Here is a 24,899-nt window from a genome sequence, read left to right on the forward strand (position 1 = left end):
TTCTGTGCTTCTATTTCCTTTAGCCGCACCACACAGCATCTTGGTGAGAAAAGCCCCTTTGGCCAGCTAAGCTAATGCAGCTGTGTGCACAGTGCAGACTTTAGGGGAGGGGCTTCAGTCTAAAGACAGCTAGATATCTTCTGCCCCAGTAGCTTACATAGCAAGAGCTGGTTAGGCACATGAAGTAAGGACCTTGCTCCTGATCCTGAAACTAGGCCAGCCAGGACGATCCACGAAGACATCCTTCAAGTTGCTGGTCGGATCATGCAATGCCAACTTCAACCTCTGACTCTTCTGCTGACCGTCAAGTTTAAACAGTCGGGTTTCGTTTTTGCTAGTCTACTCTCCCTCTGAGGAGTGTCATCTGACTTTCTCTGTGTTTGTTTCTGATTTTTCCTGGATCTGTTTCTTTCATTTCTAGCACCCAGATGTCTTCTTTGAAGGATGACTTCGATGAATGTAAAAGGTGGACAGCTGCCTTGCATTTTGCCCCAAGTATAACATTGAACCTTTACACTGATGGCAGACAGTATAAATGGTTCTCTGTTTTGAATATTAGTTATTTCATAGATATCTGACTATAGCTGTTAGGTTAAAAACTACTTTCTAAAGGCTGGTAATATTATAGCAGTGCTGCAATAAACTTTTAATTTCTAGTTCCTTTAAAAAGCATTTTCTTATTTCCTTTTGAAAGAGTCCAGAGATGATTTTTGATAGATAAGAAATGCTCAGAATCAAGTCTTATCTCATTATGGAGTTTTTTAAAAAACATACCTTATCAAAAGTATGTTTTAGACATTTTTTTTTAAGAAAGTCAAATTACTATGGATATAATTCCTGCAGAGGAATACCTGGAGGTTAACATTAACATTTATGCAAAGAAATCGGACATATGTCCAAGCTTGACAAAATTTCCTGGAGAGTACGTAAAAGAAATACAACTGTTTTAATGGTTCGACCTTGAGGTTTGGCTTCAGAATGGCTACGTGATAATAATTCCAGAATTCCCCTAGGGGGTAAAACATATATCCCCTATGATGTTTAGTCGCTAAGTTGTGTCCAACTCTTTGTGACCCTGTGGACTGTAGCCCGCCAGGCTCTTCTGTCCATGAAATTTTCCAGGCAAGAATACTGGAGTGAGCTGCCATTTCCTTCTCCAGGGGATCTTCCCAACCCGGGGATCGAACCCTGGTCTCCCGAATCACAGGCAGATTCTTGACTGTCTGAGCCACCAGGTACCTGCTGGCATATTCTGTTTTGGCACCTTTCGCCCCCAGTTCTAACCCACTGTGGGACTTCAGCCCACCCTTTCTCCTGGCCGCCATGAGAACACGTGTGGCTGTAGCAGTGGCCCGCTTCACAGAATCTGCAGGTGGTATCTGTCTTTAATCACTTCGGGTATTTCCTTACAGTGAGGTCTGCAGCTCAGCACCTCTCCGGTTGTAGCATTCCCTTACTATTCACATCCTGCAGTAGCCCTTTCCCGGGAGAGCCTCTGAAGTTGAGCAAACAGAGGTGGTTTATATAAAGAAGCAACTTTCTCAGTTTAGGAGCTGTTACAGCTGAAAGGTTGAAAACGTCTTTTTCTGTGTACCTGGGAATTCCTAAATGGTTTGCAGCTGCTATTGGATTTTTTGAAGACACGTTCGTTTTTCGTCACTGCAGCACAGAAACGACGCCTTTAGATTTTGGATTTCACGCAGCTTACTTCTTAGAACCTGTTGAAGGACTGTTGGGAAAAGCTATTTGTCACGACATTGAATAACTATACTGGAAAAAAAATTTTTTGTCAGGTATGGACTAGGTCTGGAGACCCTGATGAACTTGGTCCATGCCACGGTAACTGGGAGGGTGGCAGAGCAGTACGTATACTGGTGCTTTGTAGGTCTGGGATAGCTCTCTTCTTGGCTATTGAAATTCAAATAGACTTGCCTTTTTTTTTTTTTTTTCTACCTTTGATTCTGTTCTTAGATTGAAAGAACTGATATGAATCATTCAGGGGCATTTTCTTTTAACTTGAAGTTTGTGGTCTGAGATTGGAGTTGGAACACTTGGAAATATGTAACAGTAGCTTTAAGGAAGGGAGCTTAATGACGGTGTGTGCAGGGCAGGCTGTGTGTCTGTTCCCTCTGCTGAGGTGCTGGTTGTCTGTGTTACTGGTTTGGTAGGCTCCGTGTTGATCTGTGGTCTGGAATGTCAAAGGACTGCCAACCTAAGAATTTTGCTTCCCTCTTTACCCTAAAGTGATGGTGTGCGAGTTTCTGGTACTGGCTCATGGGGGTGGGGACAGCCATATATGGAAGAGGGAAGGGGGATTGGCTGGCTTCGGCATTCTCATCCATTCTTCCTAATGCCATTTTATTACTCTATTAACAGAGAGTGGATACTCTGAATAATTATTTGTCTGTCTTTTCCTTCACAGTGTAATGCACACTTCACTTGTTTTCTTCAACTTTTTGTAATCTATGTGTTTATGATACACTGAAGAGCAATAAATTAGAGAAGAGAGATAATTAGCTTTGACAGCCTTACAGAACTGATACTGTAAGAGGAGGGAGCAAGAGGGTTGCTTTAGCAAAGGATTCCATGACTGGGTTTGAGTGAAATTATCCAGATAAATTCATCAGCTGTCTGGGTGGCCCGGGACATAGGAAGAAGTGGATTATGGTGTGATTTTTTAAGAATTTAAATATTTTTCATAGTTTAAAAAATATTTTTTATTCCCAATATAGATTTTTTTAAACCATTTTTAATTGAAGTGTAGTTAATTTTCCATGTTGTGTTAGTTTTAGATGTAAAGTGATTCAGATATATATATTCCTTTTTAGATACCTTTCCATTATAGGTTATTACAAAAGATACTGAATATAGTTCCCTGTGCTATCTAGTAGGTCCTTGTTGTTTAGATGTTTTATATATAATAGTGTGTATAACAGTGTAGGATTTTTAGGTGGAGAGATTCAAGATACTGAGCAGTGAAATGGGAGGAAGAAACAGCAACTCGGCCACTGGTGTTAAAAATTCCTAATGTTCTCAGTGCCTCTTAATCTCTCTCTGAACATGAACCTGTGTCGTTTTTTGAGAGACCTTTGTTTAATAGCCCTCTTACATTAAAGGAAAGAGTTCCTCTCACTTTGGTGACTTGCCCATTGGGGGATGTGGCCTTTAAGAAACATGGTTCATTTGGCATATTAACTTGAGTTGGCAGTCCCTCCCAGTTTGGGGATGCTTTGCATAGGAGACCTGTCTCAGTGTCTATAGGGAAGGAGGTTAGCCATGGGTTGGCTTAAATTATTCCTACTATTGTTCTTATTTTCTTTCTTTTGGATTGGAAAGAAAACGTGGAACAGAGTGTGAGCTTGACTTGGGCAAAAAGGGAGGGGAGGTGGGTAAAATTCACAGCATCTAATAAAAGAAATGAGCAAATAAGGTTCCTGTGTCACCATTATTCCTACGGCTTTTCCTCCCTGGGCCGGATCAAGCCCTCATCCACAGTGGAGGTCATGTGATACGGAAAAAAAGGGGTCTCTCTAGAATGTTCTGAGATATACCTGGTTAGTGCTCACAAGAGAGGAGAGAAGGCTGTGCAGAGGAGTTTCACTGGGAAAGAAAGTGTTGATCCAGGTCACTGTCAACTCTATGCCATGAGTTACTTTCAGTCACTGTGAGCTCTTAGCCACAGGGTCTCTAAGCATTGACTTAGGACTAGCTTGAAGGTGGGAGCTTGGAAAGGTTTGGCTTTTCCTGCACACAGAACCCCGTGTCACTGGAGATCAGCAGGAAGAGCTCCTTTAAAACGTCCAGCTTTTCTCCTCTCCACACCCAGGAACGGCTTCTGCTTCCCCCAACCCCCTCCATCCCTCTGTCTTTTGTTCCATGAATAAATATTATGTGGTTTGGTGCTCATTACTCTTTGATATGAAAAAAGGCAATTCATTAGGTTGAAGGAGGAGGGGGGAGGGAGACACCATTTTTCACCCGGCGCATCAAGCGCGGTTACACTGATTTGAATTCCCAGAAAAGTAATAAAACAGTGAAAATAATGATAAAACAGCGCCTGGGCTGACAGCTGTGCAGCACACAGGAGCCCGGCGCACAGGCCCCCGTGCTGCAGGAGGACAATATTGCCAAGCATATGGTGCCTGGCAACCCAGTTGCTGGACTCGGTCACCAGCTTTTGTCCGAGTGACTCGAGGCATCGGGCCTGTGGTGGCTCTTCAGAAACTTCTAGTCTCCTTGGCAGGAGGGCTCTTGGCTCCAGGCCAGCCGGGCTGTACTGTGGCTGACTCAGACTTGGGCAGCGTTCACGCCTCCTTCCTTTGGTCACTAATCAGATCATTTGTTCCAAAAGGAGAAACTAGGATCTTTTTTTTCCATCGCAGCCCAGTGGCTCCATAACCAAAGGGAAATTTTCTGCAGGAATGCCAGTGAGTTATTAGAGACACATTAATTCACCGGGGCTCACTTCTGGTCAGAGTGACCAAGGCTTTGTTTTGTGTTTAGTACTTTTCAGATGTGCTTTGCATGTTCCCTCTTGATTCTTAAGACTAGGATAGCTAAAGCCAGCTAGTGTCTTAGGGCCAGGGTTCCTGCTCCAAGGGAGCGTGTATACCCGTCTATCTAGTTTTTACAAGACACTGCTAAAATAGGCCCTTTGCTTAGCATGGGTGTATTTTTTAGATGTGTGAGGCTGGCATGTGTGTGTGCATAAAAAGACTAATTAACTCTACTTTGCTCAGAGGGTTCTCCTCGGCTGCGCCGTGACCATGCCCCACACCAGCCAGAGTTGTACCAGCATCCTGAATCCTTTACGACCTCAGCTTCTGTGGAGTCAGGGTCACTCATTCTGGTTCCTTTCTTCTTGACTCCAGAGTGCAAGGAAAGGCCCAGAAAGGCCACATGGTCCTGGGAGAGTGGCTCCTGCAAACGTAGCTGAAGGCGAGTTTCAGAGAGAATCACACTCCATGAGGAAGAGCGGTAGCCTGTGCTATTGTGCTGCGTGCCGGAGAATATTTTTATTTCAGGAGCTGAAAGGAGAAGACGGGTGGCATTGATACCCTGATTGAGGAGCACCAAATGTCACCATATTCTTGATCTCTTTGTGCATGTGTGCTAAGTCAATTCAGTCGTGTCTCTTTGCAACCTTATGGACGATAGCTCTCCAGGCCTCTCTGACCTTGGGATTCTCCAGGCAAGAATACTGGAGTGGGTTGCCATGTCTTCCTCCAGGGGTTCTTCCTGACCCAGGGATCAAACCCCGGTCTCCTGTCTCCTGCATTGGCAGGTGGATTCTTTACCACTAGTGGCGCTTGGGAAGCCCATTCTTGAAGTCTAGAGAACTTATTTTTTTTTTTTTTTTGGCAGAACACCCATAAAGCTTTCGTTTTGGTGTTGGAATGAGTGAATTTCTTTTTCTCCTGAACAAATGTCATTCCAAGGCCAAATCTGCTGGGAAAAAAATATACATATGTATGTGTATGTATATTTATTTATTTCTGTGATGTTCTACTAATGACTAATCAGAGATTACATTGGAACGCTCTGCGGGAACTGATACTTTTTCAGGCCTTTAGTTTTACATTTGTGATCACTGGCCTTGAAGAAAATGTTTCTATTTGAAGGAAAATAGATCTCTTCTATAAATCTGGTGTGAGTAATGAGGCCCTTGCTGTAGCCCTGGGGGGCCGGGAGGGTCCATGTCTGTGCCCCAGATGAGAGAGCATCCTGAAGATTGAGGGGTTCCTGTTTGCTATGTACTAGCTGGGTTGGTTCTAGAAGCTCCTTGATGCTGGGAACATGCTTTCAACCTTGCCTTAATGGTGTATTTTCACAAGTCATGTTCTGGGAGAGATATTTCAGCTTTTACTTTCCTGAGTTTCCTGAGTTAGGGGAACAATCTTTACCTTCTCTCCTTTTAAAAGATGGAAGCAAGAAAATGACTAAAAAAGACCCACACTTAACTCTTCGTCTTCCTTGTCCTGAGCACCGTGGAGCCACCCACAGCCACTGGGGAGGTTTTACTACAACTCTCACAGCCTCCCCCAGGGAGCGCTAGTGGAGAAGTTGGAAGGGATGAATAGGGGAGGAAGAAAGAGCTGAAAGAAACGCGGGAGACAAGAGGAAGAAGGTGAGGGTAAGAAATAAGACGTTTTGGGGTATTAAGAGTAGTGAATATTTAGATAGACAAAGGATCCTTGGTTCCACTGAATTAAACTTGTGGATTCTCTTTGGCCATTTTATATTTGCACAATAATATTAGACATTCTGTTATGCAGCACATTTATGGGATAAGCAGAGCTACAGTGAGACTCAGCTCACTTATCAGGTCACTCAGTGAGGAGGAGGCAAAGCAAAAGTAGAAACAGCCTATTGACATTCTGCGTTTGGTACAGCTTTTCCAGTTGGATGAAGAACCGTGAATCTGAAATTCCAGCTGTGTTGTTTTTCCGAACTATTAAGAAATAGAAATCTGCAGGGGCTATGGGGACAGTTCAATTAAAAAAACACTTGGCCCCCCCCCCCAATGTGATTTGTATTATAATTATTTAATACCTAAAGGACTCTTATAATTGAATTTCAGGGTGCTTCATTTACATTCTAGCTGGCAAGAGTTAGAAACAGTATCACTTTGTGGTCTTCTGATCGCCATTCCAAACATTCACAGAATGCCCTGTGATTCGATTATAAGTATCTTCTGGGCACTGTGTAACTCTGTACTTTCTAGTTATCATTATAAAGCACCAGGGAATGGTTGTTCATAACCCTGCCGTGGATAGTGCAAGGTGCTCTGGGCATAACCACACGTTTTATAAGGGGGAATGATCTAGCTGTAGGGGCAGAAAAGGGTTACATACTCATTTTTAAGTTATACCAACAGAACTTTTGAAGTAAAAACTTGCTGGTGATATTAAACAATTGACAATTTTGTTGCGAGTAAATGAAACACAGAGTCTAAAGATGTAGACCAAAAACCCTATAGCAGCAAGAGAAAGGAGAGGATACGGTTGTGTACATAAAGCTGTGTCTTTGTAAAATGAAAATTAAACAAAGAACACTATAAGAAAATATGCCACGTGGAGGAAAGAATTACTGGATATGAGTATCTAGTAATCTTGGAATTAAAAAATGGAGCATGAATATGTTCAAGGATGTTTCTGCAGAATAAGGAGGCTTCAGACTGCTCCTCCCAGGGCACCATGGAGTCATCTACGTGCAGACCTCGCCAGAGCTCTTTAAAGTGGTCGCCAGCTCTCGACAGCAATTGCTTCTGAGTAGTGTTCAAACAGCCCTGACACGAGTCCCTTGGTATGTCATTATAGAGTCTCATATTTAACCTTTTTCTAATAGCCTCCCTGAAGTCCAGAGTTCTCAGTGAGCGTCAGAGGAAGTTAGAAAAGGTGTTTTTCCTCCTCTTGACTGCACAGCTGGGAGGAGCATAGTTATCTGGAAGTCATCTTTGTTTTTCCTTTTTTTTTTTTTTTTTAGTCCTAGGAGGGGAGCAGGTGGATGCAAACAGAAAGTGGCTTTATTGAGATAGGCCAGACTTTGTGGCGAGTGTCAATACATTAATAAGACTATCTCTTTCTCCAGTTTTGTTTTTTTTAACTGAGTCTCTTGCTCAGTGAAAGAACTCTGTTCTTCTGGGAGAGGACTAGGGAACACAGGCATTCATGGAGTATGTGGCTCTCCTCTTTTTCGCTCTCCTAAGCTTATTATTAGTGACGCATAAATGACGCTGAGAGATCAGGGACACGCTGCAGAGTGTGGACAAGAGTGTGGACAAGAACAGAGCTGATGGTTACACTGGTACAGGACCCCCGTGGCCCCTGCTTACCGGAAATAAAACGAAACCTGTTTGCCCAGCCGTTAAACCATCTCATCAATTTCATGACCACTGTGCCTTTAGAAGGATGGTCCTTTTTTTTTTTTTTTTAAACTTGATTTGTTTGTTTGGCCACACTGCACAGCTTGCAGTATCTTACTTCCCCGACCAGGGATCAAACCTGTGTCCCCTGCAGTGGAAGCTTGACCACCAGGGAAGTTCCAGTCCTTTCTTATTAAGAGAAGCATATGGACTTGGTGACATCTCTGATGTTCTAGAAATCAGACAGAGTATTCCTGATTTTAGGAGGGTGGGGAACACCCAGCAGTTCTTGTCCTAAGAGGAGACTGGAGGCAGAGATCCAAAGAAACTTCCCCTTTGCTACTTTCCAGCCTCTGGCCCTGGGCCAGTGGGCGACTGCACATGCTCTGGCCTGTGGTCACCATCAGTGGACGTGAAGGAGAATGGGCCAGGGGACAAGAGCTGGAGAGAAGAAGGAAGTGGAAATGAGGCAGAGAGGGCAAGGACCGCTAGAGATGTGTGGGTGCGGACCCGTCGTGACCTAGAGCTGCTTTGTGCAATAGACAGAAAGTCTGTGCAGGTGTTTGGAGACACGTGGAACGTCTGGTGAAAGCCCTGTTCTGACTGTCCTTCCTGGCTTGTTCCCTACTGATGCATCGTTTTCGATCTACACAAATTCCCAGGCGCCTTCTGCCTCTGAGTCCTCAAGCAGAGCAGCTTGTGGTTTGGAGGATACAAGTGAGGTCACCTCTTGAAAGGGTCTCCTCCCTCTAGCCCCTTACCCAGGGTGTCCCCTCCTTCCCCTGATGAGGGCTCTGCCCTGTGCTCTGTGGGTGCTGGGTGCTGAGAACAAAGGAATGCTCCCTCAGCAGCTGATGTCTGCTGCTTTTAGGGGTTTTTCTCCTGGCCTAGGACTTCCCTGGTGGCTCAGACCTGAAGAATCCACCTGCAATGTGGGAGACCTGGATTTGATCCCTGGGTCAGGAAGATCCCATGGAGGAGGTCATGGTAACCCACTCCAGTATTCTTGCCTGGAGAATCCCCCTGGACAGAGGAGCCTGGTAGGCTACAAAGTCGGGCCAAGAGTCAGACTCAGCTGAGTGACTAAGCACACACATTCTGTCGGCTAAGTCAGCACCAAGCCAGTAAGTTCCTCTGGGTGTCTGTAAAATCTCTATTCTGTGTATAATACAGACAGAATTCCTGATAATCAAATACAACAAATGCTCCCAGCATCCTCTGTCTCTCATCCCCTTCATTGGGGTGCATTTGGTCTAACTCAAAGAATATTATGTTGAGAGCCAGGAAATCTGGTCTAGTTCAAGCTTTCCCCCCAACAAATTGTGTGACCTTGAGTGAATCACTGAATATCTTAGGACCACAAAACTCATGGTTTCATTTAGTGGATTTGTAAGGACACTTCCCAGTAGGAAGGAAATATTTCTATGATGCTAGCGTTTAGTCCACTTTGTGTAGCCATGCTGGTACTGACTTAAATCCTAGGAATATCTGCATCCTTATATCTGGTTACTGAGAGGCCGCCACCACCATAGCAGCAAAAGAGAGCTCAGCCTTCACTGGAATGATGGGAGGGTTTTGTCTAACGGATCATAAGTAAGTAAAGTGAAGTTGCTCAGTCGTGTCCGACTCTTTGTGACCCTATGGACTGTAGCCTACCAGGCTCCTCTGTCCATGGGATTTTCCAGGCAAGAGTACTGGAGTGGGGTGCCATTTCCTTCTCCAGGGGATCTTCCTCACTCAGGGATCGAACCAGGGTCTCCTGCATTGCAGGCAGACGCTTTACCCTCTGAGCCACCAGGGAAGCCCATAAATATAGTTTATAGATTTAATGCACATGGACATGTGCCCTGCTTGGAAATAGGGTGTGTAAAATTTATTAAGTCTGCAGAACGTGAAGGAGTGTTTTCTAATTCTGTCGGTGCTCTCCGTTTAGAACCCTTGGCCCCTCCTTTTTCTCATCATGTTCTCCTAGCGCCGTATACATCAGTGGTCCTTATCTTGTGTAGCTTCCAGACTGTGTGGTGAGCCTCTTTAAAAGAGAGATTGGGCCTGATGTAGAGGAGGAACTCCAGAGATATCTCTTGGATGGACCTGAACTATGATGTTGGCTGAGGTATTTCATCCCATCCTTATTATTTATGGCGTGGGTCCTAAACTTCAGGGCTGGAATCTTCAAATGTGGCTAGAAAACTCAACTTTGTTTTTCTAGTTGGTTGAAACCATGTTCCTCTTCTCTTTGAATCAGCCATCTGCCATCTAATAGTGAAACCAGGGTGCCTTTTTTGTACCACTTCTTAATGATTTGTAAATTTACAAATCATTGTGTGCATGCTCAGTCATGTCCAACTCTTTGCAACCCCATGGACTGTAGCCCACCAGGCTCCCCTGTCCATGGGATTCTTCAGGCAAGAATACTGGAGTGGGTTGCCATTTCCTTCTCCAGGGCATCTTCCTCACCCAGGGATTGAACTGGTGTCTCTTGTGTCTCCTGCACTGGCAGGTGGATTCTTTACCACTGATTTTAACCTTCTTTTGATAAGCCCAAATAATATCCCGAGGATCTTAGTCAGTTTCTGAAAATCAGTGTATAAAATTTCAGTTTATAGGCTTTTGTAGCACATTTGTATAGTTGACCTTCAGAGCGATTCTTTTAGACTCTCAATTTCTTACTGGTAGACTATCTTGAACAGTGTAATACAGTATTTTTACAGTATTTTAGCTGAATTTCCTTTAGAAACATGAATTCGGAGGATGAGCAGTGGGTCGATTTATGAGACAATCTGTGCAAATAATGAGGACACAATCTGTAAACAGAGATCTTGTTTCTTCAGTTCCAAAGAAGTTTGCTTTGTAGTAGGTTTGCCAGCATATTTTATAAGTAAAGAATTTCATAAATTAGACTGCTTGGATGGTCTCAATAGAGCAAGAAAAATAACAAAAACTTTCCAGGTGGAGTACACACTATCAGGCAGATTCTTGGGTCCAAAGCCATTTTTCTGTCCTCTGCATCCTCCCTTTTGGGCAAGCACATTTTCTCTTTGGTTTCTGTCTGAATAGTTTTGACAAGCATATGAAAAAACAGGAGAAGGCCCCAGAATTAAGTCACATTCAGATTGTTTTGCTAACAACTCGTATTCTTTTATCATTCCAAGGTGAAAGATAAAAGTCACTCCAATCAGATTAAAGGGCAAGAGATGAACTTGGTTGAGTCTAATGTTTATTTTAGACTTGGGATTTACACAGGTGATTCAGTTGCTATGACGCACTGATAAACGTCTTGTCCCATGCCACATGTAAAATATCATGTATGAAACGAGATGCCAGTCCAAGTTTGATGCACGATACTGGATGCTTGGGGCTAGTGCACTGGGACGACCCAGAGGGATGGTATGGGGAGGGAGGAAGGAGTAGGGTTCAGGATGGGGAACACATGTATACCTGTGGCGGATTCATTTTGATATTTGGCAAAACTAATACAATTATGTAAAGTTTAAAAATAAAATAAAATTAAAAAAAAAAAGAAAAGAAAGAAAGAAAACAAATGGGCTTCCCTAGCGGGTTAGTGGTTAAGACTCTGTACTTCCAACGCAGCGGGTACAGGTTCAATCTCTGGTTGGGAAACTAAGATCCCACATGATATGCAGTATAGCAAAAAAAAAAAAAAAAAAAAAAAGGCTAAACTGAAAATGAGAACAAAACAAGCAAAACAAAAAATCTGTAAAACAAACCAAAAACCGTACCTACTTGGTTTTAAGTTTGCAGATAGGCTTTTTTTTTCAACTTAACTTTTTCTCCTCTATCTCTTGTGTCTCTGCTTTAGCTAATACCTGCTTAGACTTATTGAGACCCTTTCCACCACTGCAGATATTAGAATAGTCACAAATCATAGAGTGTTTTGATTGTACATGACCGCCTACACTTTGGCTCTTTTAGTAGCAACACTGATTGGCCATCAGCTTGGAAACTCCTCTTGTTTCCATTTTCTTTTTTGTTTCAACTGTCCGTCTGTCCTTCAGAGAGCCAGGGGCAATTATTATTCTTTTCAATTAGTTTTTATTGGAGTGTGGTTGCTTTACAATGTTGTGTTACTTTTTGCTATACAGAAAAGTGAATCAGCCGGACATGTATACATACATCTTCTCGTTTTTGGATTTCCTTTCCATTTAGGTCACCACAGAGCTTTGAGGAGAGTTCCCTGTGCTGTACCAGAGGTTCTCATTAGCTATCTATTTTATGCATAGTATTAATAGTGTATATCTGTCAGTCCCAATCTCCCAATTCATCCCAATCTCCTCTTCTGTCCTTGGTAACTCTAAGTTTGTTCTCTACATCTGTGACTCTATTTCTGCTTTGCAAATAAGTTTATCTATACCATTTCAGGGGCAGTTACTAAAGAAGGAAAAAAATCTACCCTTAGTTTGGTCTTCACCTTTTGAAAACAGGTACTGCAGTCAAAATCAGTTTTGACTTAATTTGATTTAAAAAAATATCTTAGAGAAAGAAGGCATGCATAAGAATTGTGTGTTTGTGTGTGTGTTTAGAAATTTGGTTGAATTTTTGTTTTACTTCAGAATGGGACAGCTCGTGCTTCTAAGCTATTCATTTATGTCATGAACTGTGTGGCTTCCAGGATTTGCCATGGCTTGGAAGGGGGTCTCTGTGATCCTATTGATGGAAAAAGTAATAATAGTAACAGCTCACATTTCCTGAGTGCCAGACACTTTTAAATGCTTTACATATTATATATAATCATCTCTTTTCATGTTCACAACCATCCTATGAGGTTGTTGTAATTATTGTTTCCATTTAAGAGACGAAGTGACTGAGTCCCAAAGTTTTGACTACTTGCCAAGGTTAATGAGTGGTAGGACAGGGATTCAAATCCAGAGCATGTTGCTCCAGAGTATATGTGACTAATGAATGTGTGTAATGACTTCTCCATGTTGGTCCTAGGAGGAGAATGATGGGTTTAGGACTGTGGAACGCTCTTAATAGTTGCTTGTGCTGTGGACCATGGTTGAAGGGAAATCTTGAGGGTCCACACCCAGTTGTTGTTCTTCACCATTTTTTCCCTGATTGGCTTTCTCCACTCTGCCCTGACCTGGGTTCTGGTTACTAGGGGCCTGCTCTGGGTTGCTTGGCCCCTGTGTTTAGCCTGGTAACCATGGCTGTTCTCACAATGTACTGTGTACTTTTATTAACTTGCTTCTCTCCCAGATTGCCAAACTCAAAAATCTTGTTTGGGCTCTGGCACAAATTTAAAGGACCCGCATAGCTGCCTTTGGAACTCTCTCTGATGAGAGCCTGTGTGTGTGTGCACCTTATTATAATTATTATTGCTGAAATATTGTGGCTTAAACCATTAGGTATAAAATGTGCCTCTTTAATTTTTTGTTTTAATTTCTTGGCTGTGCTGCGTCTTCGCTGCTGTGTGGGCTTTTCTCTCGTCGCTCCCTGTGGGCTCCGTAGTCGCGGCTCCCGGGCTCTAGAGCACAGGCTCAGTGGTTATGTGGTGCATAGACTTAGTTGCTCCTCAGCATGTGGGATCTTCCTGGATCTGGGATCAAACCCATGCCTCCTGCATTGGCAGGCAGATTCTTTACCAATGAGCCATCAGGGAAGCCCTAAATCGTGCCTTTTTTTGACAGTATACACAGAGAGTGTTTTCCAAGAGCCTCAAGGTTAGGTGGCAGCGTCTGCTCCACAGACCAGTCTACCTGACAGAAACAGCTAGTGGTCAGAGCTTGAGGCTCGAAAAGGCAGGGCTTTTCGTCTCTTGTGTTCCTTGTCTTCTGGGCCCAGAATAGTGCTTTGGACAGAGTAAGTGCTCCGTCCACACCTATGGACTTAATCTCGTAGCCAAGTTCGGCTGTCCCCTGGGCCAAGGATTCCTCTCTGGGTTTCAAACTTCCTGTTCCATCCTTCCCTTTTTATAAACCACTAGTTTTCTCATCTGTAAATTTATATAAATCCTTCTTTGTGAATATTTTTGGCATCTGTACCTCCTGAGGCGACGAGCATTCTGATTTTATGAAGGAGAGATCTTGCCTCCTGTATGTTCTAAAGCCCCCTGAGTAATCAAAGGTGGGAGGAGAAGTTGGGAGCAAAGCAGAGAAGAGTATGGACAGACGAGGGGGCAAAAGAGAGCCAGGGAACAGGGGAAGGGGCCTCACTCTGGAGGAGAGGAAGCTGTCTTGTCACTGAGGTCTTGATGTGCTGATGACATTGTCTGTGAGGCTCTGGGTGAAGGCATGATTCTGTCAATTAGCAAAGTGACTATTTGGTGGGAGCAGTGGCTCATAGGGTAGATGACACATTCTTTCATCCTTTCATTCAGGGTCAGTTCTTGATACACACGTAGTTTTGGAAACTAAGTGAAATGTATATGGAGGCTTGGCTTGCATTCCACTCAACAGTAGAATAGTCAATATTGATAGTTAATGAACAGTCAATGAATAAATGCCTTGAGTGCCTTAATGGTTTCTCTGGTGGCTTAGATGGTAGAGAAATCTGTCTGCAATGGGGGTGACCTGGGTCAGGAAGATCCCCTGGAGAAGGGAATGGCTACCTACTCTAGTATTCTTGCCTGGAGAATTCCATGAACAGAGGAGCCTGGTGGGCCACAGTCCATGGGGTTGCAAGAGTCGGACACGACTGAGCAACTAGTCCTGAGTGCCTTAATAGTCAACCTCTGTGCCGTGAGTGAAGTTACTTAACATGTAGGCCTCAGTTTCCCTACCTGTCAAGCAGGGAAACAATAGTTCCATCTTCACAGTGCTGATGTGAAGACTGAGAGGTGTAATTCATGTAGAATTTTCAGAGAAGTTAGAGATAACACCATAAACGTTCTATAATTGTCAGTGGTTGTTATTGGCACGTCACCAAGGTGCCCACTCTTGTGCCTCGTGATGGTAGGCTCAGTGGGTAGCCAACATGTTTTCTCTAAAAAATATTAGAGCATGACTCCAGGTGTGAGGTGGGTGTTGAGGAGGAGTTGAGCTCCTACAAGCTCTCTTGCACCTCTTGTGTGGCAAGTATTAAGTCCATGTAGACCCCATCGCAATGACTTTCAACATGAGTTTGAATTCCTTTAACACTTTCTACCGGTGTCATTCATTTTGGACCTACTCTCCTATGTCTTCTGTTATTTATTCCTGACCATTCATATGGCACCTTTAATGAGCCAAATGCTGGGTTAAGCAATGAAACAACAGCCCAGTTGGACTACCGCCCCTGCCCTGGAGGAGCTTGAAGAAGACTGGGGCGGATTAAGGACGGAGGTGTGAAAAACGGCATTGGCATAAAATCACAAGTTACTTAGTGTTGTTGAGATGGAAGTTTCAGGGTAGAAAATGGTGGGAGAAGAGGCTGGTAAGTTAGGCAGGTATGAGGAAGCAGAGGGCATTATACGCCATGCTCAAGAGCTTAAATCCAATGACACAGGTGAAGAGAAACCAGTGATATAGGTGAAGAGCTTAAATCCAGTGATACAGGTGGAGAGAAAGGGTTGCGAACAAGGGAGTGATATGGCCAGCCAACTTTAGATAAAGCATCGTGGCCACTGTGTGAAGGACGGGTTTGAGACAAGGGCTGGAGGCAGGGAAGTCAGTTAGGAGATTACGGAATATTCTGGCAGGAGATGTTGAAGAGCTTGAAGTAGGAGAGTGGCAGGTAAAGATGGAGACATGAGACTATTTTTGAAAAATATTGAGGAAGTAATTCATTGAGTGCTGTGCTGTGCTTAGTCACTCAGTCGTGTCCCACTCTTTGTGACCCCAAGGACTGTAGCCCACCAGGTTCCTCTGTCCACGGGGATTCTCCAGGCAAGAATTCATTGAGAGACAGGGATTATTGAGAACAATCAGAGATAACGTCTAGATTTCTGGCTTGGCTGGTTGTTGTTGTTCAATCACTAAGGGATGTTTGACTCTTTGTGACCCCATGGATTGTAGCCTGCCAGGCTCCTTTGTCCGTGAGACTTCCCAGGCAAGAATACTAGAGTGGGTTGCCATTTCCTCCTCCAGGGGATCTTCCCAGTCCAGGAATTGAACCCACGTCTCCTGTATTGGCAAGCAGATTCTTTACCACCGAGCCACCTGGGAAGCTGTGACTGATGGTATCATTACCCAATTTAGGAGATGCCTTAGGTTTTGGAGGGAAGATGATCAGTTCATCTTTGTATTTGCAAAGTTTAAAGAGGCTATGGTCCATCCTGCAAGGATGTCCAGCAGTCATTTGGAAATGTAGGCCCTAGAGTGGAGCCCAGAGGTCTGAATGTAGGTGGAGACATTGAAGATGGCTAAAACATCAGAGTGGATGAGATTGGGTGAGGGTATACAGCATTAAGAAAAGAGAATGAGGTCAGGAACCTGAGAAAACAACATTCAGTGTATTTTTAGAAGGCCATGCAGCCACAGCGTCCCCTCATTTGGGCTTCCCTGGCAGCTCAGCTGGTAAAGAATCCGCCTGCCATGCAGGAGACCCCGGTTCGATTCCTGGGTCAGGAAGATCCCCTGGAGGAGGGACAGCCTACCCACTCCAGTATTCCAGGGCTTCCCTGGTGGCTTAGCTGGTAAAGAATCCACCTGCAGTGCGAGAGACCTGGGTTCGATCCCTGGGTTGGGAAGATCCCCCGGAGAAGAGAACAGCTACACACTGCAGTATTCTGGCCTAGAGAGTTCCATGGACTGTATAGTCCATGGAGTTGCAAAGAGTCAGACATGACAGAGCAGTTTTCACTTAGAGGGGGACATCCTCAAAAGGAGATGAAAAAGAAATAGTGCAGTTGGTGAAGAGTGGTGTGTAAACTAAGGAGAGTGTAGTATCACATGTAGCAAGATAAGGACTGAACAGTACCCTGAGATTCGGCAACTGGAAGTCCCTGGCTTTTTGTCAAAGTTGTTACAGGGGGATGGTATGCGTAGAGGTAGTGAGTGAGATGGTGGAAGAGGAGAGGCTGGCTGGACAGGAAAAAACAGCATACATGGGAAAGTAGGAAGGTGGCCGGGAGGTCTCACATTCAAGAGAGGGGCCCCTTTACATAGCTGGTAAGTCTAGTGGAGATTAGGGTTTCTTTAGTGCTTGTAGTTCTGTAGTAGCTATCGTTGTTCTTACAATGTATGCGCTCAGTGTGCTGTCATTATGTCCGACTGTTTGCGACCCCATGGACTGTAGCCCACTAGGCTCCTCTGTCCATGGGATTTCCCAGGCAAGAATACTGGAGTGGCTTGCCATTTCCTTCTCCTTACAATTCATAGTATGGTCTAATAATAATAGTAATTATTATTACTATTTTTTAAAGAGTCTATGAAATTGAATTATGGTGTTGCCTCTGTAAAACCTATACATTTTCCTCTACATAGGAGTGATATGATCAGTGGGTTTGCCTTGTGTATGAGTAAGCATATGTGTATAATATAAATTGGATTCTTGTGAAGGACAAATAGGAAATAAAGCCATGTGATTACCAATACATTTTTTTGTGGTGAATTCTTAATTGTTTCTAAATATACACATTTAATGGCTTTTATCTTGCAGAAAAATGTTCCTTTTATTGAGTATGTATCAGTTTATATACATTAATACTAATTTCTGTTCTGATATGAGTTGGAGTGTCTTTTAATAGAATCTATACGAATTGAACGTCAAAACCTCAGGATATTGAAAAATTAAGCAAAAGTTGGGCTTAATTAAAAAACCAAAGTCGTCGTCCAGCTTCTTTAATTAAAGAACATTAGAGAACAATTAATTTCTATGAATCATTTCTTTTGGAAGAATTTGCCTCTTCTGCATTATAGACGTGACTGTTTGTATTGGACATAGGGCATTTGTAGACTGGATATCAGCCTCTTTTGTGGGATTTTCCGACGCTGGACAAAAGTTACTCTGTTCATGATTCTAATCCTAGAATTGAAGGTGCTTGGGGCTCTGTTGCTTGCATCACGGGCTTGTCTGTAGTAAGGACATGGTGTAATTCTTGTACTCTTAGCAGTTTACAAGCTAGAAGACTGTGAAGAAAGGTCCAATTCAAGACTAATAAGAGCTGGAAGTAGACCTGGTAGCCTTGAAAGTCTAAAAACTAAATCCACCTTCCCTGGTTATTCTGCTTTTTTTTTTCGGCCATGCCTCGAAGCTTGCAGGATCTCAGTTCCCTGACCAGGATTGAACCTGGGCCACGGCTGTCAGCTTCTGTTGTTTCATCTAGATTTTATTGTGCTTTTCAGGGATAACTTGTGCAGGGTCCCCAAGGCCCTTGAGAGAGCACTTCCTGAAGATTCTTATTTCTCTCCAAATTAAGAGTGACTTGGAAATGCCTGAGTGTTTTTCTCTCCTAGAGACTTTCCCTCCAGACTTAGTAAGAGAGTTGAAGGAGACTGCATCATTACACCAGGGACAGAGCAGTGTCCTTGGCACCTGCTAGGAGCTGCAAAAAGAAATCAGCGTGGGCTTGGGCTTGGCATTTAGGGGCTGATCAGGAAGGTCGGATCTTGGGTCTTGTTTCAGATGAGTCATCATTTTTAGCCTTCTGGTCAAGATGCTGCCATGTACCTGGCAGTGTGCAAGGTGGTGGATGAAGATTAGATGTACAGGAAGTCTCATAGAAACTTTGGAGAGAAAAAACAGAAAAAGTGATGGTCTAAAACCTCAGAGAAAGGGGTGGAAGGAGGCTTGTTGGAAGGAAAAGCATTTTGACTGCTTAGGTTAGAAGAAGAGAGAAAATGAGTTAAGTGGTTACTGGTAACCACTTGGAAATTTTGGGGGGAAATCGGATGGGATTTTTCCTAAAAACTGGAGTAAACCTTAGGGATTTGCATCTCAAACCCTATTCACTTCGGGGTTTGCAGTGAAAAGTGACAAATGAGTGTTGACTTGTCTTGAAGCTGATTAAAAAAAGACCTTACCTTGGTGTAGCCCAAAGACCTTACAAAGATTTCCCCCCTGTCCCTTTCCCCCTTTTAAAATTTATAAATGAGTTTTCTGTCACCTCCTCATCTTCATTATTCAGAGGGTCTATGCAGAACCTCACTGCGCAGAAAGAAATCAATCATCCTTTAACAATGTTGCACCACAAAATTGAATTTAAATGTTTTTTACTCGTTTGATGCTTCATCTCACTCAGATCTAAGTTGTAAGGAGTAATAACAGACATCAAACATGATTCTTTTGATGGGGTGGACTGCGTGTGCTGTGTCTTTTTTTCTTTTTTCCAGGGCCAAAGAGGGGATTCCTCTGAACCCATCAGATTTAGGAAACAGGAAACAGAGATCAAGCAAAAGTGATATTTGAGAAAATATGAAAGTATGTGCAAGGATGAGACAGTAAGAGAAGTATTTCAGAAAAGTTCACACCTTATCAGTACGATCAAAACTCTTAAGCACTTGAAGCACTTTGCAGGTATTTACTTGATAGTTAGCTAAATGTTGCTGTGTTTTAAGAAACGATACTTTCAGTTTTACAAAATGGTTTTCCTTAGTGGATTCAAGGTTGATTATTCCTGTCACTGAAGTGTTTTTCTTGAGATACATCTTTTGCCTCGGCACCTTTTAAGTACAAATACTTCTGGTATATTTTCTAAATTTTGTTTTGGTTTATTAAAACGACTAGATGCCACCTTGAAGGAACAAAGTCTATTCATTGAATAAAGTCTATCTGGAAAACTCTATTTTTTGCTTTGCCATATTGAGACTCTATCAACACAAGTAAATCATGGGCTAATACATAAAAATAGAGGCTTTCCCTTCACCTCCAGAGACTACGTGGCCTGTCACCTCCTATTCCCTTTCAAAGTGGCAAACTAGTCATGATTGCCAGCTGAAGAATATTTCTGATTGGTTTCAGGAGAGCATTGGAACTTATTTACCATTAGAATCAAGGGAAAAACATGTTGTGTTGTAAAGTGGCCAAGACAGGTTTCTAAGGCACGAAGGTTGGATTATTTCTGTGAACATAAGGAGTCTTTAACATTTTAAATTGTACCTGGGCCCTGGTAAGTCCCAGTGAGACATTACTATTTGAGCCTCCTTGGCACAGCTATAAACAGACAACTTTCTTGGCTTCAGAGACCACTGTGCAAAAATAAAACAAACAAAAGCTTTAAGAAGCCAAGAAATTGAGTCTGACCTCATCACAGTTTATGTGCCCGAGTGAAAATGACTTTGCCTTTTGATGTTTCTCTCCACAGCGTATCCAATGGTGGGATTTTCCATAAAATAGCTCTTCTGTAAACTTAGAAAAAAATGCAGACTACTTTAAAAGCTTAATGTTAAGTCTGTTCCTTAGTCTGGATTCAGAGTTTTTAGCCCCAAAGATTTGCTTTGATACAGGAAGTACATTTTCTCTAAAACTACACCCCCCCCCCCGCCTTTTTTTTAAAGTAATAAAGATCATCATAATGTGACCCATTCCTAAGGATGCTGTTGAGGTGCAAACTGAATATTACTGATTCTTTTCCTCTGGGAACAAGAGGTGAGAGACACCTTTCCCTCCATGTCAGTGGGTAATTTCAAAATAAAAAGTGAGAGTCAAAGAAACAGTTAATAACATAATCCATATGTTTCTCCATGAGCAGGGGAAAAAAAAGATTAAGGAGAAACTATTAGATCTTAGCTATGACCAGTCTTTCTATGGGAAAAGATTAATTCGAGTGGACTAACTATATCTAAAATTAGAACTGTGGGAAAAGGATTATATGCAACAAAATGCAAAAGATTAATGTGGAAGCATGAAGCCTAAGGATTAGATACCTTTAAAATATTAATCTACATTAGACAGAGTCACAAAGTTCCGTGTTATCAATAAGCAAATAGAGAAACAAGAATATCAGTTGAGCCAAAGGTTTTGTTAATTAGTCTTTGGTTAATGACTAGTTTTGTAAGACACCATCTAGCTTGGATGTGCGGCTTTTTGTATAAGGTATCGGTGGTAACCTGTAATTTCCGGCTGCTCCTTACTCATTAGGAGAGGCGCTTAGATTCACGTGGTAGGCGTCACACTTTGGTTAGCTTTTAACCTTAGAAGGCAAACTTGATTGTGACTAGAAGGTTTTTTTTCAAGCCCACAATAGTTATTAATTTGCTTCTCTGGAATAGCTACTAGTAGTGGACTAAATGGTGAGATTAAAAGGTGTTTGACCACAGAAGGGAGCCTGTCTTGAAATGTGTAAATACTCTCCAAGTCCCTTTAGGGAAAACTGTTAAGGAAGTCTGTAATGGCTATGCCCCAAATGAACCACCAGTTCATACCCAAGTGTGGATTGTGGGGCGTGAGGAAGGTGCGAAAAGCATATCCATCGAATTAGTTAAATTGATTTTTGTAGACTGTAATATAAGACTTCAGTGGCCGAATCTAGGTTCTTTTCATGTCATCTGAAATGAGGAGACAGATGTTTACAATTCCATCTCAAGCATATCTGTTAAACATTGTTCATTTTACAGTAACATCTTTTCAAATGGTCTCTAGGATGGAGTAGGACGTTGGAGCCGAGGACCTTGTGGCTGACCTTTTGGTCAGGGTGGATTTTGAAAGCCCCCGTACACCACCCCAAACTTCTGTCTTGGATCCTGTGGGACATGCTGTCCTATAAGAGCTGCTATTAGCTCCTATGCCTGTAGCAACAGGCCTACATTCACTTCCCAATCTCTTGTCAAACAGTAATTCGGTTGGTTTGGATGACCGCGTTTCGAACGCAGGCCCCCGTGCCCTTCCCCTGTGCCATCAGAGGCCTGGACGGGAGGGAGAGAATCTAGTCCACCCGGACGGGTCGGTCGGAAGTGGCTCTTGTGTGTGTTATTTTTGCAGCAGGAGTGTTCTGCTCTCTTCCCCTGCTACAGCTTGTTCAGTTCCAATGGGCTGGGATATAAGTATTGACCAGATGAACAAATCAGGGCTGTGCAAAATATTTTCAGTGTTACATACTTCTGTCTTAGGAACTCATTTTTCGCCCCCACACTTGAGTGTAGAAGCCCTTCAAAGATAGTCAATGTTAAGGTTGTGGTTTCACTACCAGATCCTTTGCTGTTCAGTCACTCAGTGGATCTGACTCTGCAACCCCACGGACTGCAGCACACCAGGCTTCCCTGTCCTTCACCAACTCTGGAGCTTGCTCAAACGCATGTCCTTTGAGTCGGTGATGCCATCCAACTGTCTCAATCCTCTGTCTCCCACTTCTCCACCTGCCCTCAATCTTTTCCAGCATCAGGGTCTTTTCCAGTAAGTTGGCTCTTCACATAAGGTGGCCAAAGTAGTGAAGTTTCAGCTTCCTTATACAAATATATTTTATACACACACACATACATATAATTATTATTAACTAATAATACTTGTATGGCACTTAACTATTTACCAGACACTAAGCATTTTACACTTATTAGCTCATTTAATCTTCAGAGTAACCAATGAAGTAGGGATATTTACAGATGAAGAAGCTGTAAGTGACTAAGTGCCTTAACCAAGGTCAGATAGCTAAGGGTAGAGCTGTGATGTGAACTCAGGCAGGTGGCTCCCAGAGTCTGTGCTCATGACTATTATTTTTTTAAAAACTGAACATATATATATATATGTTTTTTTTTTTCTTACAGGAAAAACCCTTCTTTAATTTGTAGGTGGTATCAGAGAGAAAATGTTTTGTGGCAAATGTTTAGCTGCAGACGCTGAAGAAACACTTTCTGTGGATATCGTGATTCTTACTTTAGATCATTTAAAAAATTGAATTTAGTGTGCTCTTTTAGGGTTTGGCTTCTTTTGTATATTTGCATATTACTGGGTATGTTTATCTCAGAGAAGCCTTCAAAACATGAACACACAAAATGCCCAGAGAGTTACTAGACAAAATTAGCCTCTTTAATCTGAGCTGTGGACATCTCCCATGTCTGATATTCTTAGAGAACATGTTTTTCTCCTTGGATAATCTCAGGCTTTTGTAACTTTATGAAAAATATAACCATTATTTAGAAACTTTTAATTTGTATTTTAATGAAACCTGGGAGGGTGGCATCTGATTAGACTAATGTCTCTATTCTCTACTTATTTTCTTAATGTATTTCATGATTAAAAAATAAAAACTGTGTATCTTACAAAGGATTTCTGATTTGCAGTATACCTTGCTTTGTCACTGGTGGATCATTTGAATATTTTTTTAAAGAAATAAGTATTCTATAAATCATACCTTTTAAGTTTTATGTTTAGGATATGCTTAAAAACATAACGTTGCATTCAAATTTAACTTTATTTTTAGAGATTTGATTTTTAAGTGGCCACCAGCCCTAAGTTAAAAGTAAATATAGAAATTCTCTTCATTTCATTGCAGGCAGATTCCGTACCATCTGAACTATAGGGAAGTCCCCTTTATTGGAAACACTTTTAAAAAGTCTGACTTGATAATGAATATGTGGTTAAGGAAATATGAGCAAAGTATTTGAATCAATCTAATTAGGAGCCCCAAATATTCACTTTGAGATTATAGTGAAAAAGATACGATAATGGCCTTTCCTATAATTAAGATTTTATTTGTATTAAGACTCTAAAAATCACCACAAATCACACTAAAGATAAAAGAGGAGACAACAGCAAGGTCCTATTATTTAGCACAGGGGACTAGATTCGATATCCTGTAATAAATCATAATGGAAAAGAATATGAAAAAGAATGTATTTATACATAAGTGTTAGTCGCTCAGTCATGTCCGACTCTTTGCAACCCCAGGGACTGTAGCCCGCCAGACTCCTCTGTCGGTGGGATTCTCCAGGCAAGAATACTGGAGTGGGTTGCCATTCCTTTCTCCAGGGGATCTTCCCAATCTAGGGATCGAACCCGGGTCTGAATCACATTGAATCATTCATATAACTGTATCACATTGCTGTATACCAGCTTTATAAATCAACTATAATTTTTTTAAAAAAGAGGAGACAGATAAACCTGTATTTTGAGAACAAAAAGTAGAAGTTTTTTATTCTGCTGAGGAAGAGGCAAGACGGTCCAGACAGGCACTAGGCTTGCTCTGCAAGTAGAGATTCCATCACTGAGGTGCCTGGGTTGTTAACGAAAGCAGTCTGAGCGCTGATACTGAAGAGGTGGTCTTAGGAGCTGGGCTCTGTGTGTGTGGGTGAAATGCCCCTGCTTTTTAAAGTCTCATCTGCCAGGGGAGATGTAAATCCAAAGTGCTAATCCTTTGTCATCAATAACAATCCCATGACACTGCTTTACAAGATAAGTGTCACTGATTCAATTTGGCTGGCTGTGTTGAGCCTTCTGAAAACCTGCTGCACTTTCAGTTGAGTAAAGCGTGATCCCTTCCTGCCCCGTGGGGTATTAAGCAGCTCTCTTGGTTGGCTCTGGAAATGGCCAAAGCCCCGGAGGGTGGAGGGAATGCGACTTTGGAAGCAGGGGGTTGGCCCCTGGAGTGAGAGTGGCAGTTTCTAAGTGACTTTCTGAAGGAACTGAATCCTTCCGGACATCCAAAAGGCAGTTGGTGCCACGTGACTTGTGTTTTCTTTTGAGTTTCTTTGTCAGCCTCCATGTCCTTGTACTGAAGTAGAACAGACACCCTCTTGATTTCTGACGGCTGGCAATAGCTCTGAACACACCGATGCGATGTTCTGTGTGTAAATGTCTTCCCCAGGAGACTCATGAGCAACACTTAAGGGCCAGCGATGGGTAAGGAGCTCCCTGAATCATAAAGTACAAAAGGGCCCATTCTCTGGGGACCCTGGATACAGGATCAGGTTTGCTACACATGAAAAAAAGGAAAAATTCAGAATATAGTAATGCAGTATGACTTGATTAACTTGAACCTGGATGTTCAGAATTTGTATTAATGGTAATATGACTTTTTACCATATATAAATGAGTATCAGTAAACAAGTTAACTGAGTAACACAGAAATAGGGGAGGATATTTAACCCGTTAAATAAAATAAACTGCTTTTATTTAGAGTCATTTATTTTTTTTTAAACAGGGAAAACAGTAATTACAAATAAAATCACCACAATGAGGATCTAAAAGGACATGTGTTTAGCAAATATTTGTAGGCTATAAAATT

General features: G+C 42.4%; 1 protein-coding gene across 4 annotated transcripts in view; it reads left to right on the forward strand.

The window, feature by feature from the left end:
* MAML3 (mastermind like transcriptional coactivator 3) overlaps nt 1–24,899 on the forward strand; it is a 459,812-nt gene that overhangs the window by 16,072 nt on the left and 418,841 nt on the right. Inside the window, exon 1 of one of the 4 annotated variants that reach the window (XM_061384150.1) lies at nt 1–24,514. This exon is cut by the window's left edge and continues 13,828 nt beyond it. The exons of the other annotated variants lie outside the window; for them this stretch is intronic. The gene's annotated coding sequence lies outside the window, so the exon portion shown is untranslated. The remainder of the gene's footprint in view (nt 24,515–24,899) is intronic. 4 annotated transcript variants of the gene reach the window in all.

This window comes from Bos javanicus, chromosome 17 (genome assembly GCF_032452875.1).
Source record: "Bos javanicus breed banteng chromosome 17, ARS-OSU_banteng_1.0, whole genome shotgun sequence".
NCBI classification, from domain to species: domain Eukaryota; kingdom Metazoa; phylum Chordata; class Mammalia; order Artiodactyla; family Bovidae; genus Bos; species Bos javanicus.